The sequence below is a fragment of the Neopelma chrysocephalum genome, unplaced genomic scaffold (assembly GCF_003984885.1).
Source record: "Neopelma chrysocephalum unplaced genomic scaffold, ASM398488v2 Primary Assembly neopelma1_65, whole genome shotgun sequence".
Lineage (NCBI taxonomy): Eukaryota > Metazoa > Chordata > Aves > Passeriformes > Pipridae > Neopelma > Neopelma chrysocephalum.
In genome coordinates, this window is record NW_020897722.1 from 2,065,919 (window position 1) to 2,079,611 (window position 13,693).

Consider the following 13,693-nt stretch of genomic DNA (forward strand, 5'->3'; position numbering starts at 1 on the left):
TGCAGAGGGTCCCACGTGGGGCTGTCCCAGCTGGATTGTCCCTGCAGTAGGTGGGGTTGTCCCACTGGGGGATGGTGGGGACACCAGGACCCGGGTGCTGGCAGCAGCAGGACCATCCCATCCCATCCCATCCCATCCCATCCCATCCCACCCTGCAAACCCCTCTCCGGAGCGAGCAGTACATTCCAAGCAGCTGGAGAAGCAGAATTCCCTGAAAGTTTCCACGTGAAGGTGCCAGGAAATGGCTCTTTCCTGCCCTGAGCTGCTGTGGCAGATCCACGTCGGATCCGTCCCCATCCTGCTGCTCAGCCACGGCCAGAGCAAGATCCCACTGGGAGAAAGCAATATCCTGGAATGCTGAGGGTGGATAATGGGATAGGGAATGTTACCTGGAACAAACTCAAGCCAGCTCAGCACTCACCGGGCCTTGCACATATTCCAGCAGCGAGGGCAGAGCACCTCATTCCTGACTCAAGGAGTTGCAGGTGGGAACACTCAGTTCCCGACAGGAACGGGGGTTTCATCCCTTTTTCCCATCCCTTGGACTCACCTCGTGCCTCAGCAGCCCTGTGTCCCTGTTCCCTGGCTCTTCCTCAGCACCACATGAACGCTGCCCTTCATTCGGGGCTCCGAGGAGGCTGCACTTCCTTGCTGGAATCCAAGGGAAACACGGAAAGTGGGGCTGGATCCTCGTGAAACTTTGCCTGTTTGCAAAAGCAGCTGGTTTTTTTTTCTGGTTTCTTTACTTGCAGCAACTTGTGCCGGGTTCCTGTGCCTTCGTCCCGCTCCCGTTTCCCCGGGACTCGCAGCCGGCGGGATCCTCATGGAGCCTCTCCCGGGGATGGGAATGAAAACCCAAAAAAAATTCGGGATTGAAATAAAAAATAAAAAAATGTATCAAAAAAAAAGAAAAAAGCCTCCACCACAGAACCCAAAACCACATCCAGCGGTTCCAGCCAAGAGGGAAAGCGCTGGGATCACATGGAAATCATTTTTCTATTTTAGAAAGAAGAGGGGGGAAAAAAAGAAAAAAGCAAAGCCACGCTGGAATCTCTGGGGTTTGTGCATGAGCTGGAAAGGTGGGAATGGCTTTAAGCTAAAACAGGGAAGATTTAGGTTGGATGTTAAGAAAAAATTCTTCCTTGTGAGGGTGGGGAGGCCCTGGCACAGGTTGCCCAGAGAAGCTGGGGCTGCCCCATCCCTGCAAGTGTCCAAGGCCAGGTTGGACGGGGCTTGGAGCAACCTGGGCTAGTGGAAGGTGTCCCTGCCCATGGCAGGGGGTAGAACTGGATGAGCTTTAAGGTCCCTTTCAACCCAAACCATTCCATGATTCCATTATTTTAGTGCCCACACTGAGCTCAGACACTTGAGCATTTCCAGCCCTTGGAAAAGAACACACTGGTGGTTTTATTTAAAATTAGATTTGGGTTCTGAATTATTTTTTTTCCTCATTCTTCTTTTTTTCTTCTTCCATTTTGCAACTGCTCCCATTAATTGCAAAAGAGAGGTGGAAGACCTGGGTGCCCCTTGCAGTGCCAGCTCCAGCATCATTCCTGCGCTGAGGGTGATAAAGAACAGCCAAACCTTTAATTCTTGAGAACAACAGAAGGGGAAAGGTGTGTTTGTCCTCTCTGTCCTTCCCCTCTTTGGGTCATAACTCAGTGCTTTAAACATTCCCTCCCCACAGTCCTGCCCTCTCCAGACTCTTCCACACCATTCCCAGAGGGATGTGCTGCCCATCTCAGGCCTTTTTGGATTTTTGGAAGCAGGTGAGCAAGGATGAGATGTGAGAGTGCCTTGGGAACCTCTCTGCTTTTCCAGAACCTTTCCCTTCCTTCCTGAGCCATCCAGCCAGGGGACACCACCTCAGAGAGGTTCCCATCCCTGCCCCAGCTCCCAATCCTGCCCAAATTGTCCCGCCCTCCACAGCTCAGAGCCCTGGAACAGAGGCAGGAAGAGGTTGGCACCATGGAAAAGGGGGGTTTGCACCTATTTTCAGGTTTAAAGAAGAAGGAAAACAACCTTTAAAGCTGTAGGTGGACCTGGGATATATAAGGGAGAAAAATTATTTGCCCGGGACTTACTTTGGAATGGATTTGTATTGGATTTAATAAAAAGAGCAGGTGATTGAACAGATAGGAGTTATTTTTTAACTCAAAAATCTGCATCCTGAGTGCCAAGGAGAGGGATCAGGGGCTGGTGGGGAGTGAGGCAAAGGGGAGGGAGGGTTTCCACGTGGCACTGGTGCTGTACTGGGAGGCTCCCTTAGTGACCAGTGAGGCAAAACATGGAGGTTTGGTGCTGTCCTGGCATCCAGCTCTCCATGAGTCACCCTCTGGAGCTGGGCTGCTCCTGCACAGGCTCCCTGGAGCCTCCCATCCCCATCCCTGTCCCCCAGCAGTGACTCCCATGCCAGCCCCACACGGATCAGGATGTGCCAGGCAGGAGCCTCCCAAAATGGACACATGCAGGAAGGGGGGAGACGCATCCACAGCCTTCCCAAAGCTACCAGGAAAAGCTAAACTTCACTCATCCTCCTTTCTGGAAGGACCTCAAATGGCCTCTAGGAAAACAAATGACTTTGCCTCACACAGGCCAAGCCAAACCCTTCCCCCTCCTCGTCCCTGCTCTGGGTTAAACACCAAATTTGTGGCATTTTTCCTCATCCCTCATGATTCCCAGGTATCCTGCTCTGCTCTTGGCTCTGCTCAGCACCTTTTGGGAAGGGACAAGGTTTTCCATGTGTCCCACTGCCCCCAGAGCCACCCCACTGGTGTTGCTGCATCCCTTTGGTTCCACAATCCCCCTGGACTCCAGAAGGGAATATTCTGGATTTAGGCCTTTGTGTCCTGGGCAGTGGAGGCACCACAGGGCAGGATTTGGGTCTCCCTGCCCCACAGAGCAGCCAGAGTGTGTCCTGAGCACCCTGTGCACGCTTTGGAGAGGGTTTTTTTCCCCCTCCTTTTGTTATCCAGCAAATATTTCTAATTAGAACCCAATTAATAAATAACATCATTAGCCCTGCTGAGCCACGGGAGCTGCTTTGCAGCAAGTTCATCCTTGCAACAAGGACCAACACAAAAAAAGGGCACAAAATGAATTCCAAAGCCCTTCAAGCAGAGGGATTGTGCCCTGGGATGGGAATGTGGCTCTGCTGCCAGGGGGGTTTTGGGAAAGCTCCTCCTGGGGGGTGGCACATCCCTGCTCCCATTTTTCAGCCCCTATTTTTAAACTGAGCTCTTCAAGGCCAAAAAATGTGGGATCAGAGCGTGACTGGGCACACCTCTGGGTTCACAGGGAGGGGAGTGAGGCTGCTACTGAGAAATAAAAATATTTTATAGATTTAACTCAATAAAAAGAGCGTTTGGAGGTCTGAAAATTGTCTGAGCTGGTTAAAAACTATCCAGGAAGGGTCTAGATGAGAACTTTTTAATTTTAGTCTGAAACTTTGGGCAGGAGAAGAATGTTCTGGTGGCCAGGGCCTGGCACCAGCACTGGTGTCTCCACACGAAACAGGTTTTCTGCCTCTTGCCACGACAGCCTCCTTTGTCAAAATAATAATCTCATCCAAGGCAGAAGGATATTTCTGTTTGCACAGTTTGATTTATAGAGCTTGGCTTTTGTCCATGCAGGAGAAAAAAAAAACCCAAATAAATGTAAAACTCAGTTGTGCTGAAGGCTGGAAGCGGAGGAGGGAGGGGTAGGGACATCAGAGAGAGAGAAGAGACTGCAAGGGGGGCAAGGAGAGATCCTACAGAGTTAGAAGAGAACAGGCTGGGAGAGTTGGGGCTGTTCAGCCTGGAGAAGGGAAGACCCCAGAAGGTCTAAAGGGGCTCCAGGGAAAACTGGAGAGGGACTTTAATCAGGAACTGCAGTGACAGGGCAAGGGGGGATGGGTTCAAACTGAGAGAGGGGAAATTTAGGTGAGAAATTGGGAAGGAATTCTTCCCTGGGAGGGTGGGGAGGCCCTGGCACAGGTTGCCCAGAGAAACTGTGGCTGCCCCTGGATCCCTGCAAGTGTCCAAGACCAGGCTGGATGGGGCTTGGAGCAACCTGGGCTGGTGGAAGGTGTCCCTGCCCATGGCAGAGGGTGGCACTGGATGGGTTTTAAGGTTCCTTCCAACCCAAACCATTCCAGGATTCCATGACCTGGTGTGATTCCGTGACCTCCTGCACCCTCTCCACCCATCACCCCTTTATCCACACATCTCATGGAACCTGGATGCACGGATGAAGCTGCACTTCAGACACCTGTTATTGAAAATATCCAACCTGGTGCCAGCTCCAAATCCCCCCAGCTCAGCCCAGGAAGGAGCCCTTGGCTCAGGGCTCAGCTTTATCCCCCTGACTGTGTTTGCACAGAACCCACAAGGAGCTGAGAAGGGAAATATTTCTCCTTGTTCTTTTGTTTCCAGGACAAAAGAGAGTTTGGATTTTTTCCACTTCCACCGCCTTTCCAGTTTTTAGATCACTTGTAATTACAGAGTGCTGAGCAAAGAGCTGCTGCTCTACCTTTTTTTGAACGCCTTGGAAGTTTTCTTTGAAGCCTTGGCAGGTTCACCACGGGTGTCATTCGTCACCTCCCTGCTCTGCATTCCACAACTGGGCTCGTTCCCTTTGCCAGCCTGGATAAAATAGCTTTACCAGGCCTTGTTTATACAGAGGTAATGATGGGGAGAGCCCTGTAGCACAGAATAATTGCTATTTTCCACCGAGACATTCGTGTGTGTCCTCGGAATAATCTTCATGTTGAAACTCCTGGGAGTGAGATGGGCTGTGGACAAGAGAGGCCAAACGAGGGAGGGGGATTTTCTTCACAGATTATTTTATAATTCTCCAGTTTTCAGCTTTAAAATGCTGTTTGCTGGTTGAATCATGGACTGGTTTGGGTTAGAAGGGAACTTTCAAGGTTGTTTAGCCCAACACCCTTCAGCGAGCTGGGACATCTTCTGCTTTCCAGGACATCCTTGCAGACTTTTCCTCAGCACAGAGGAGCTCAGGATGCTTTTCCAGGAGGGATTCACCCCCCAGCCCACCCCTCCCTCCCCTCCATGCCCTGACAAAGCCCAGCTCAGGCTCCCAACCTCTGTCAGAATTCCTGCTCCAGGAATGACTCCAGGATCCTTTTGCAATTTCCCATCAAACCCTCCCTGGGATCACTAAGAGGGTCTGGCAGTGGGGTGTCCTGAGCTTCTTCCTGGGAGGTTTTGGGTGAAGGGAATTCATCCTTCATCCTTTCAGTTCTGCACTTGCACAGAAGGAGAAACCCTGGGAAAGCACCAGGTTTGGGCTGGAAAAAGAGGTTTTAAGGTTTTTGGCATTGAAGTGTTTCAGCAAGAGCCCAAATTCTTCACAAAAAGCAGAGATTTACCATAAATATACAGAAGATCCAGGCTGTAAAGCAGCATTTTTCCCATTCCAGTGCTGCCTGCATGTCCCTGGAGGGTTGGACTCCAGGATCATGGAGGGCTTTTCCAGCCTGAATGATTCCACGATTCCATGAATTCCCTACTTGGGAATTTTGCCAAATCTGCTATTTATGGACACAGATTCTGGATCCTGCCGTGGAATTTACATTGGCAAACTGATTTTTGCATTAAAGACTTTTTTTTTTTAATTAAGTAAATCCATTCAAACACCAAAGGACACCTGGATTCATCCCACCCACTCAGGATTCCAGCAGGAGCTGCCACGTTTGGCTGGATGTGTTTGGAATGTATTTTCAGTGCCTCAGTGCACCTTGTAATTGAATCAGAAAAACAGGGTTTATCTGAACAGAGGGTTGTGTGATCCCAGCAAATCTTTCAGCTCCTCCAAACCCACTGACAGTGACTTATTCCTGCGTTTCCAAGCGCTGCTGTTCATGATGGAGAACTTCAGAGGGTCATAAACATGATAAAAAGCCAGGCTGGAGGATTTGATTCCTGCCAAATCTCTTTATTTTCAAGTATACACCGGTTATTTCTATCATGGGGCATCTTAGAAATAATTCTGAGGCTTGAAGTGGTTCGAAGAAGATTAATTTTCCCAGGAAAAAAGCTTTTCTAAAGTCAATTTTATCTGCTTTTTTGGACAAAGCGTGAAATTAGGAGCTTATCCTGAAATCATTGGAGCCAAAGGCAGGTTTTCCATTGATTTCAGAGGGTTGTAAATCAAATTGGGTGGGAATTGTGATGGAAAGCTGGAGCATGGAGGAGTGATGGGGCTGGAGATGTGCAGTGCCAACAAATAGATGGGAGTCACCCCAAAAGAGAGGAGGTTTCTCTGGGCTGGGTGGTGGAGGTGCCACCTGAGACCTTCAAACCTCCCCCAAAATGTTTCTAAATCAAGATTATCTTTCCAACCTGGGCCCTTGTTGCACTTTGTGCCCAGTTAAATGCCCCAAACCCTTGAAAAGTGAGGCCAAAGGGGACAAAACGGCTCTAAAAAAGGAAAATACAAAGGAACCCCCATATTTTGGGAGGGGACAGCAGCATCTTCCAGTGCTCCACGTGGATCCTGAGGAAACCAGTTGCTTCCAGCACAAGAAAAATCCAAGGATCTCATTTTCAGGCTTTTTTAAGGTTTCTGGCTGGTGTTGGAGGCTGAAGCTGAGAACCCCTGGGCTGGTGTCCCTTGGGATCTTCCCAGGGTTTCTGGAAGATGCTGAATTTCTCCCCCCCAGGAAAAATCTCCTGGGCTTTTCCATCCCTTTTTGCATCTTGATCTTGTTGAGGTCCCTCCTGGGGGGTTCCCACAGATCTTGGGGCTGTGGCATTGACTATTTCTGAGGGATCTGAGCCCAAAATCAACAAGGGCTCGTCCATAAGGTTGATCCATTGGGATCTTATTGCTCACAAGGTTTACTGAAGATTCCCAACCAAAAAATGTGCATTTTTGTTGCCCTCCCTTCCTTTCCAGACCCCAAACTCCCTGGTTTCTGTTGAATTTTTGAAGGATTTTATCTGAATTTCCAAATGTCAGCCCTGAAAAGAGTGGAAGTTTTATCAGAAACCCTCATTACTGCACATGGACTAAAAATTTCCCTGCATTTCCGACTCTTTTTGATTCTCTCCTCAATTGTTCTGGGTATTAAACTGACCCTTTAGCTCAGCCTATTCAATGCACTTGTTTTTCAGCAGCTGCCTGGAAATACTCACAAAGGAACCACAAAAAGCCTCAGTGCCTCAACCCCCCCTTCTGTGGCTCAGCTGAGAAAGAAATTAGGAGTAAAACAATCAATCAAGGGGTGGCAATTAATAAAACATTCCAATGATCTTCCTGCTAAATGTTTTTTAATTGAATTTTAGAAAGGGAAAACCAGGGTGGCCTTTGCTCTAATCGTTTCTCTGATGGAATGGGTTGTTTTTATCCATATTTATCCATATTCCAATCCCTGGTTTTGGTGCAGGGTTAATTCCTGGAATGGATTATTTTTATCCATATTTATCCATTTTCCAATCCCTGGTTTTGGTGCAGGGTTAATTCCATCTGCCTTGCAAAGGAAAAAGCTGCAATTACTTCCAATTCCTGCTGCTGGAAGTGCCTTGTTGTCTCTGGAAAAGGGATTATTCAAGCAGGTTCTGATAATTCCAATGTTCTGGAAGGGTCCATAATAATTCCAGTGTTTCAGATCCTCCTGCAAATCTGGATGTGGCACTTGGGGACATGGTTTAGAAGGGACTTGGGAATGTTGTGGGAATAACTGAACTCCATGAACTTGGAGTCTTTTCCAGCCTTGATGATTCTGTGATTCTATGGAATGTTTTCCTGGGGCAGCAGCGACTTCCAGTGCTGATCCTACTGAATCCCTTTGGGTTTTTCCACACTGCCAACATCGAGGGAACACCAGAAGAAGGTCAGGGATTGGATGGAGAAGCCTCCAAGCTTCCTGATGAAGACCCGAGCCACCTAAAACTGTGGGAATTCCAAGGGATTTGGTTCAGTGCTTTCCCTCTGGGTGCCTGGTTTGGCTGCATTTGGTGGGATCCAGGGGGGGTTGTCACCCTGTGATGGTTGGAAAAGGCTTCCTTGGATCTTTGTGGCCTTAGCTGCCAACAGGTCACGCTCTAAATGGAAGGAAATTGGGCAAGGGAGGCAACCAGATGGAAAGATTTACCTGTGGCTGCAAAACTTGGGAACAAGGAGAGCCCTGGAGGTCAAATCCCATCCCAGAGCTGCCCATCCCTGTGGTTGTGCAGGTTTTCCAGCCGATTTCCCATTCCTTTGCCCATGTGCCTTTTTTTACTGGGCCAGCTCAAAGCTTCTCTCTCTGCCTTTTGCTGATGGAGTCGAAAATAATCACAATAATCTGACAAATTGGGTCTGTCTTCCTGGGAATTAAACACTGAACCTCCTGGGCAAACTGGCCCTGCTGGTTTCTGGGGAGGGTTCGTGCTCTCAAATGTCATAGGGAGTTAAATGTACCCTGAAAAATAATCTCATTTCTGGTCACTTTGCTTTTCATCCCGTTTTACCTCCCTATCAATTATCCCCAGTAATGGAATCAGGGGGTTTGACACTGTGGCTCCCTGGGGGACAGCTGGGAAAACAACTGATGGGGAAAGAAGGGAAAGGGTTGGGGAGGGAAGTCCAAGGGGCTGAACTCTCCCTGTGGGTCCCACACCATCCCTGGGATGTTTCTCTGGCTTCCTCCCATCATTTTGGATGGGAATCATGGAATAATGGGATGGTTTGGGTTGGAAGGGACCTTCCAGACCAGCCAATTCCAACTCCCTGTTGTGGGTAGGGACAGCTCCCACTTATTTCTGGAGTAAAATTATATTCGGGGGGAGATGGGAATGTTTAATAATTAATAAATAATTAAGAAATTAAACAATGCTGCTCTTTTCCCGGCAGAGTGATCCATGAGGGAGGGACTGCAGGGGCAAAAGGAAAGAAGTCAGGATGTTTCCTCCTGGATCTTTCCAGGGGATATTATTTCCACCTCGAAAATGATTATTTTTCTGAAGTGGGGGCCGGAGGGAGTGACAAAAAAAGGGTCAGGATTGGTAAAAATCGGGATTGTTCAGCCTGGAATAAAGAAGGCTTTGGAGTGATCTAATTGTGCAGTGTCCAAGGCCAGGTTGGAGCAACCTGGGCTGGTGGGAGATGTCCCTGCCCACGGCAGGGGGTGGAACTGGCTGAGCTTTAATGTCCTTTCCAACCCAAACCATTTGGATTCCATGGTTCTGTGGAAAAACTGAATCAGTTCACTGGAATTAAAAAACATCCCTTCCCCCCCCCAGCTTTCAAACAGGCTGGGAAGAAAAAAACTCTTATCAGCAGAGGGTGACAAATGGGTTTGGCTGTTGGTTTTCTTCTTTTTTCCCAGCCCATTTTTTCATTTTCTTTCACTTATTATTAATTAAAGGCAGAGGTTTCCCAGGCTGTGGCCCCTCCTCTCACCTGCTGCTGTTTGGTGGAGGAGCAACACTTTGCTGATTGGAATCAGGGGAAAGATGAGGCAAAGTCTCAGGCAATGTTTTCCCTGTCCTACCCATAAAAGTTTGGAAAATCCTTCTTGATAAAAGGAATATAAAGTGTCCTGGAGTCTTTTTTGCTTGTTTGTTTGTTTGTTTTGTTTCGTGGGGTTTTTGGTTTTGGTTTTTTTTGTTTGTTTTTTTTGTTTTGTTTTTTGGGTTTTTTGTGAATTTGCATCTGTAATTAAGTATAAAAAGTGTGCAGGAGGCAAAAAGCACCGCTGGGCTTGTAAATCTGTAGTTCTTGGGTTTGTTTGGTTTTTCTTTCATTTAATTCCTCTCCATCCACCAGGATGGGATGGAGGAACCAGGACAGCAGGATCTCAGTGGCTTCATCTCTTTAAGTGCTCCTGACACTCGGTTCATGCTGAGCTGTCAGGGAGAAAAATGTAACACTTGTTCAGCAGCATCATCATCACCAGGCAAAGGATTTGTAAAAAAATAATCTCTGTGACAGATCATGTTCCTTTTTCTGCAGGAAAACAGCTTTTCTTTGCCCTCCATCAATCCTGGTGGTGCTTTTTCCCCCCCCCCCCCCCCGGTGCTGGAGCCAAAAGCATTTTTTCAAGTGTGATTAAAGGATCAAAGGAGCTGCCTGGAGCTGTTTGGACAGGACACAGCGACAGGGGTTGGTTTCTGAACTCAAACCTTCCCTTTCCCAAATCCATCCAGGGCTGGCCCAGCCCTGCACCTTCGCTGGGAGCTTTGGGAAGGCAAAGGGACAGGGGAAAAGGCCCCATCTGTGCCCTGATGGAGGGTGGCAGGGACAGGGGTGGGTGCTTTGGGGGATGTACTGCTCTCCCTGATTTAGCAAAGCTTTCATTTCAGGGAAAAGTGGAACTGGGCATTTATCAGCATGGAAAATAATAAATTGAATCGATCCTTTGAGTCAGCCCAGTGATCCAGGATCAACTCTTGGTTAGAGCAATGCTGCTCAAACTTCCCAGAGCCACAGGAACGATTTGGTTCCAGCTTCAGCTCCATTTTTCTTTGCTTCCCTTGCAACCATTTGCCAAATTAAACCCCTTTTCATCTAAACCCCACTTCCATTTGCAAGACGATTTTTAGCTTTTTGCAGTTACCAGGTCAGACTGTGAAGGACATTCAGAGTGATTTTGATTTAAACACATATTTATTTTTTTCCTGGAAGAAAACCAGGCTGTGAGCACTTGGAAATCTCCTTTCCCTCTGGCAAAACCTGACTGGCAGCACAGAGAGATGGAAGCAGGGCTGGTACCTCACGGGGGAGGAATGAGGGTTTGAAGACAGTCCCTACAAAACTCCTATTCTGGGCAGGCCCCAAACTGACATTTATTTACAGCAAACATATAATTGAAATGTCAGAGGAGAACAATTAAAAGCCTCCAGTGACATGGATGTCAAGGGGAGCAGTGCTGGGATTTTGCTTTCAGTGCAAAGATGGATTGGGGCTGGTTTTTCCCTTTTCAGTCATTCCTTAATCTCTTTTCAATGTCATGATCTATTAAATACAATGTGGAGCAGAAGGAAAAGGTTTTAACCTCCAGCACCTCTACAGATTTTGCTCCAGCAGTAGCTGAGGGCTTAGATTTTAGTCATATTCATAGATACTCACACAATATATAATACTTATATATCATGGATGTGATCTATTATGTATTTTATATTATATATTAATGGCTTTAAACTAAAAGAGAGTAGGTTTACATGGGATATTGGGAAGAAATTCTTGGCTGTGATGGTTAATCATTTCTTTAAAAACCATTTCCTAAGTGTTAATCAAGGAATCCCACCATGGGTTGGGTTGGAAGGGACCTTAAAGCACATCCCATTCCAAACCCTGCCTTGGACCAGGTTGTTCATGCCAGAGCTGGATCCATCCAGGTGGGATTTGTTCATCCAAAGGCTGAAGCCAATGGAAGAGCAGCTCCAGCTCCAGCTGGGGCTGCACACCCAGAGGAAGCCCAAGAGGTGGAAGAAGCCAAGCAGGAAGGACTCCAAGCAGGAGGATCCACGTTCCCAGCAGGATTTTAACCTGCCAGAAGCACTTTGAGGTTTCTCCTTGAGTTTTGAGGTTCACCCTCAGGTTATTCTCTTTTTTCCAGCCGGTCAGACGAGGTCATGGAAAATGGACAGTTCCTGGGCTCCAGACAATTCCTTTGCTGCAGAACATCCTTTGATTGTACCTGACCTTTGTTTGATTGTACAACCATGGTTGCAATTCCACAGCAATGATAACAACATTCAAGAGATGGTCTTTTGGGCATTTCTGCTTGATATTCCACACATTTCAGAATAAAAAAAAGGGAGAAAAAAAGCCATTCTTCCCCTCAGCATCACATTTTCCCAAGGAGACACCGAGTGAGAGCATCAGCACGAGGGGTCTGCGTGTTTGTTCCATCACACCAGAGCCCTCCCATCGTTGTCCTGGTTCCCATTGTTGTCCCAAGGGGATTTGCACCGGGTTGGTCACCAGGGAAATTGGGCTGGAAGTGGATTTTTCCCACAAAACTCCTGGTTCACCCCAGCGAGGACACGTCAGGAATCAGAGCTGGCACGAGGAGCAGAAACTGTGTTTGCAAGAGCTTTGATTAAAGAGTCAGCTGGAATTTGGAGCTGGTTGGGGGTGGGAGGCTGAAGCCTTTTAATTGAACTGTTGGTTTAGGGGAAAAACTACGGGACATGTTTTCACACAAACACAGAATTAGGAGGCTGCCTGTGTGTCATCCCAAAGGCTGGAGGCTCCTGTTCCTGCAGGATGTTCTCCCGAGGATTTTCCCTTTCCTCAGCACAAAGTTCAGCCCCGAAAGCGTCAGGAGGTGACATTTGTGACAACTCTGAGTGGTGGCTCAGCCTGGGATCCGCCTGATTCCAGGGACAAGGTGTGAACAAGTTCTGGAAAAGCTTTTACCAAGCAATTAAAAATCCTAAATGATTTCAGCAGGGTTTAGCCAGGAGTTGTTCCAAGGAAAGGCCAAAATTAGGTGTCCCTGCAGGGTGTGAGTGGCTACACAGGTATCCCCAGGGCCAGCTGCCTTTTTGCACCCAAAAAAACAACGTTGTGATGCCAATTTGAAGAGTTCTATTAGTGATGATGAGCAGCTCTTTAAGCTGGTAGAGACAACCAGGAATCCTCTGCTGGAAGTGCAAAAAGCTGTTTGCTGTGTTTCTCAGACATGTAGACACTACAACAAACCTGCCAGCTCCCTGATTTTTTGGCAGCAGCCTTTGGTTGGCTTTGAAGGATAATTTGCTGCCAGGTTTCCACACAAGTGACCTCTTTGAACAGGCAAAGTCTCCCAGGTTTCCACAGAAAGCACGGAACGGTTTTACAACCAAACTGGCCTTTGTGCAAATAAATTGGACTTTGCAGAGCGAGGTGGGTGGTGGTAGCTCTGCTTTCATCTCTTGCACACTTGAACCCATTCGGGTTTTAAGAGCCTCTCCTGAGAAGAGCTCCTACACTGCAGCAATCCTAAAAACGATCTGCTGCTCACCAGGATCCTTAATCACCAGCCCACATCTCAACAGGGCACTTCATGGGGATGGGAGAAGGGGATGAGGTGGAAATACGGCCAAAGATTGGTGGATTTCAATTTATTCCGTGGGTGATCCTGTTCTGCTCATGGATCACCCACAGCCAGGGTGGGTGGCCCAAGGGGGGCAGCTGAGGGACCACTCTGAGGGCTCCATCTCCACCAGATGGGCCCCACGTCAAAAAAGGGGCAGAGATGACACAGAACAGAATTTCCATCATGGTTTCCTGCATTACAGGGTTTTATTTTTACTGTTAAAAAGCAGCTGGACAAAGAGAGAAAAAAAACCTCCAAGGCCAAATACCCACAAAAACCCCAGGCCAGGGAGCTTTGTGCCCAGCCCTGGGAGGCAGAGCAGGGCCCATGAAGCTGCCCAGGACACCCAGACACTTGCAGGAGGAGGAACAGGTTGCCCAGAGAAGATTCCTCATCCCTGGAAGTGTTTAAGTCCAGGTTGGACAGGGCTGGGACCAGCCTGGCTTTGTGGAAGGGGGTGGAAGGAGATGATCCCTCCAACCCAAACCATTTGGGTTCTGTGATTTCTCTCTAACAAGGATCCAACATCTGGCCTATAAAAACTATAATCACGAAGAGCAAATCCATTAAAAAACCAAACCAAACCAAACCAAAAAACAAACAAACAAACAAATGAAAAACAAAAACACAAAAAACCCAAACAAAAACAAACAAACCCCCAAACAAACAAACAAAACCAAC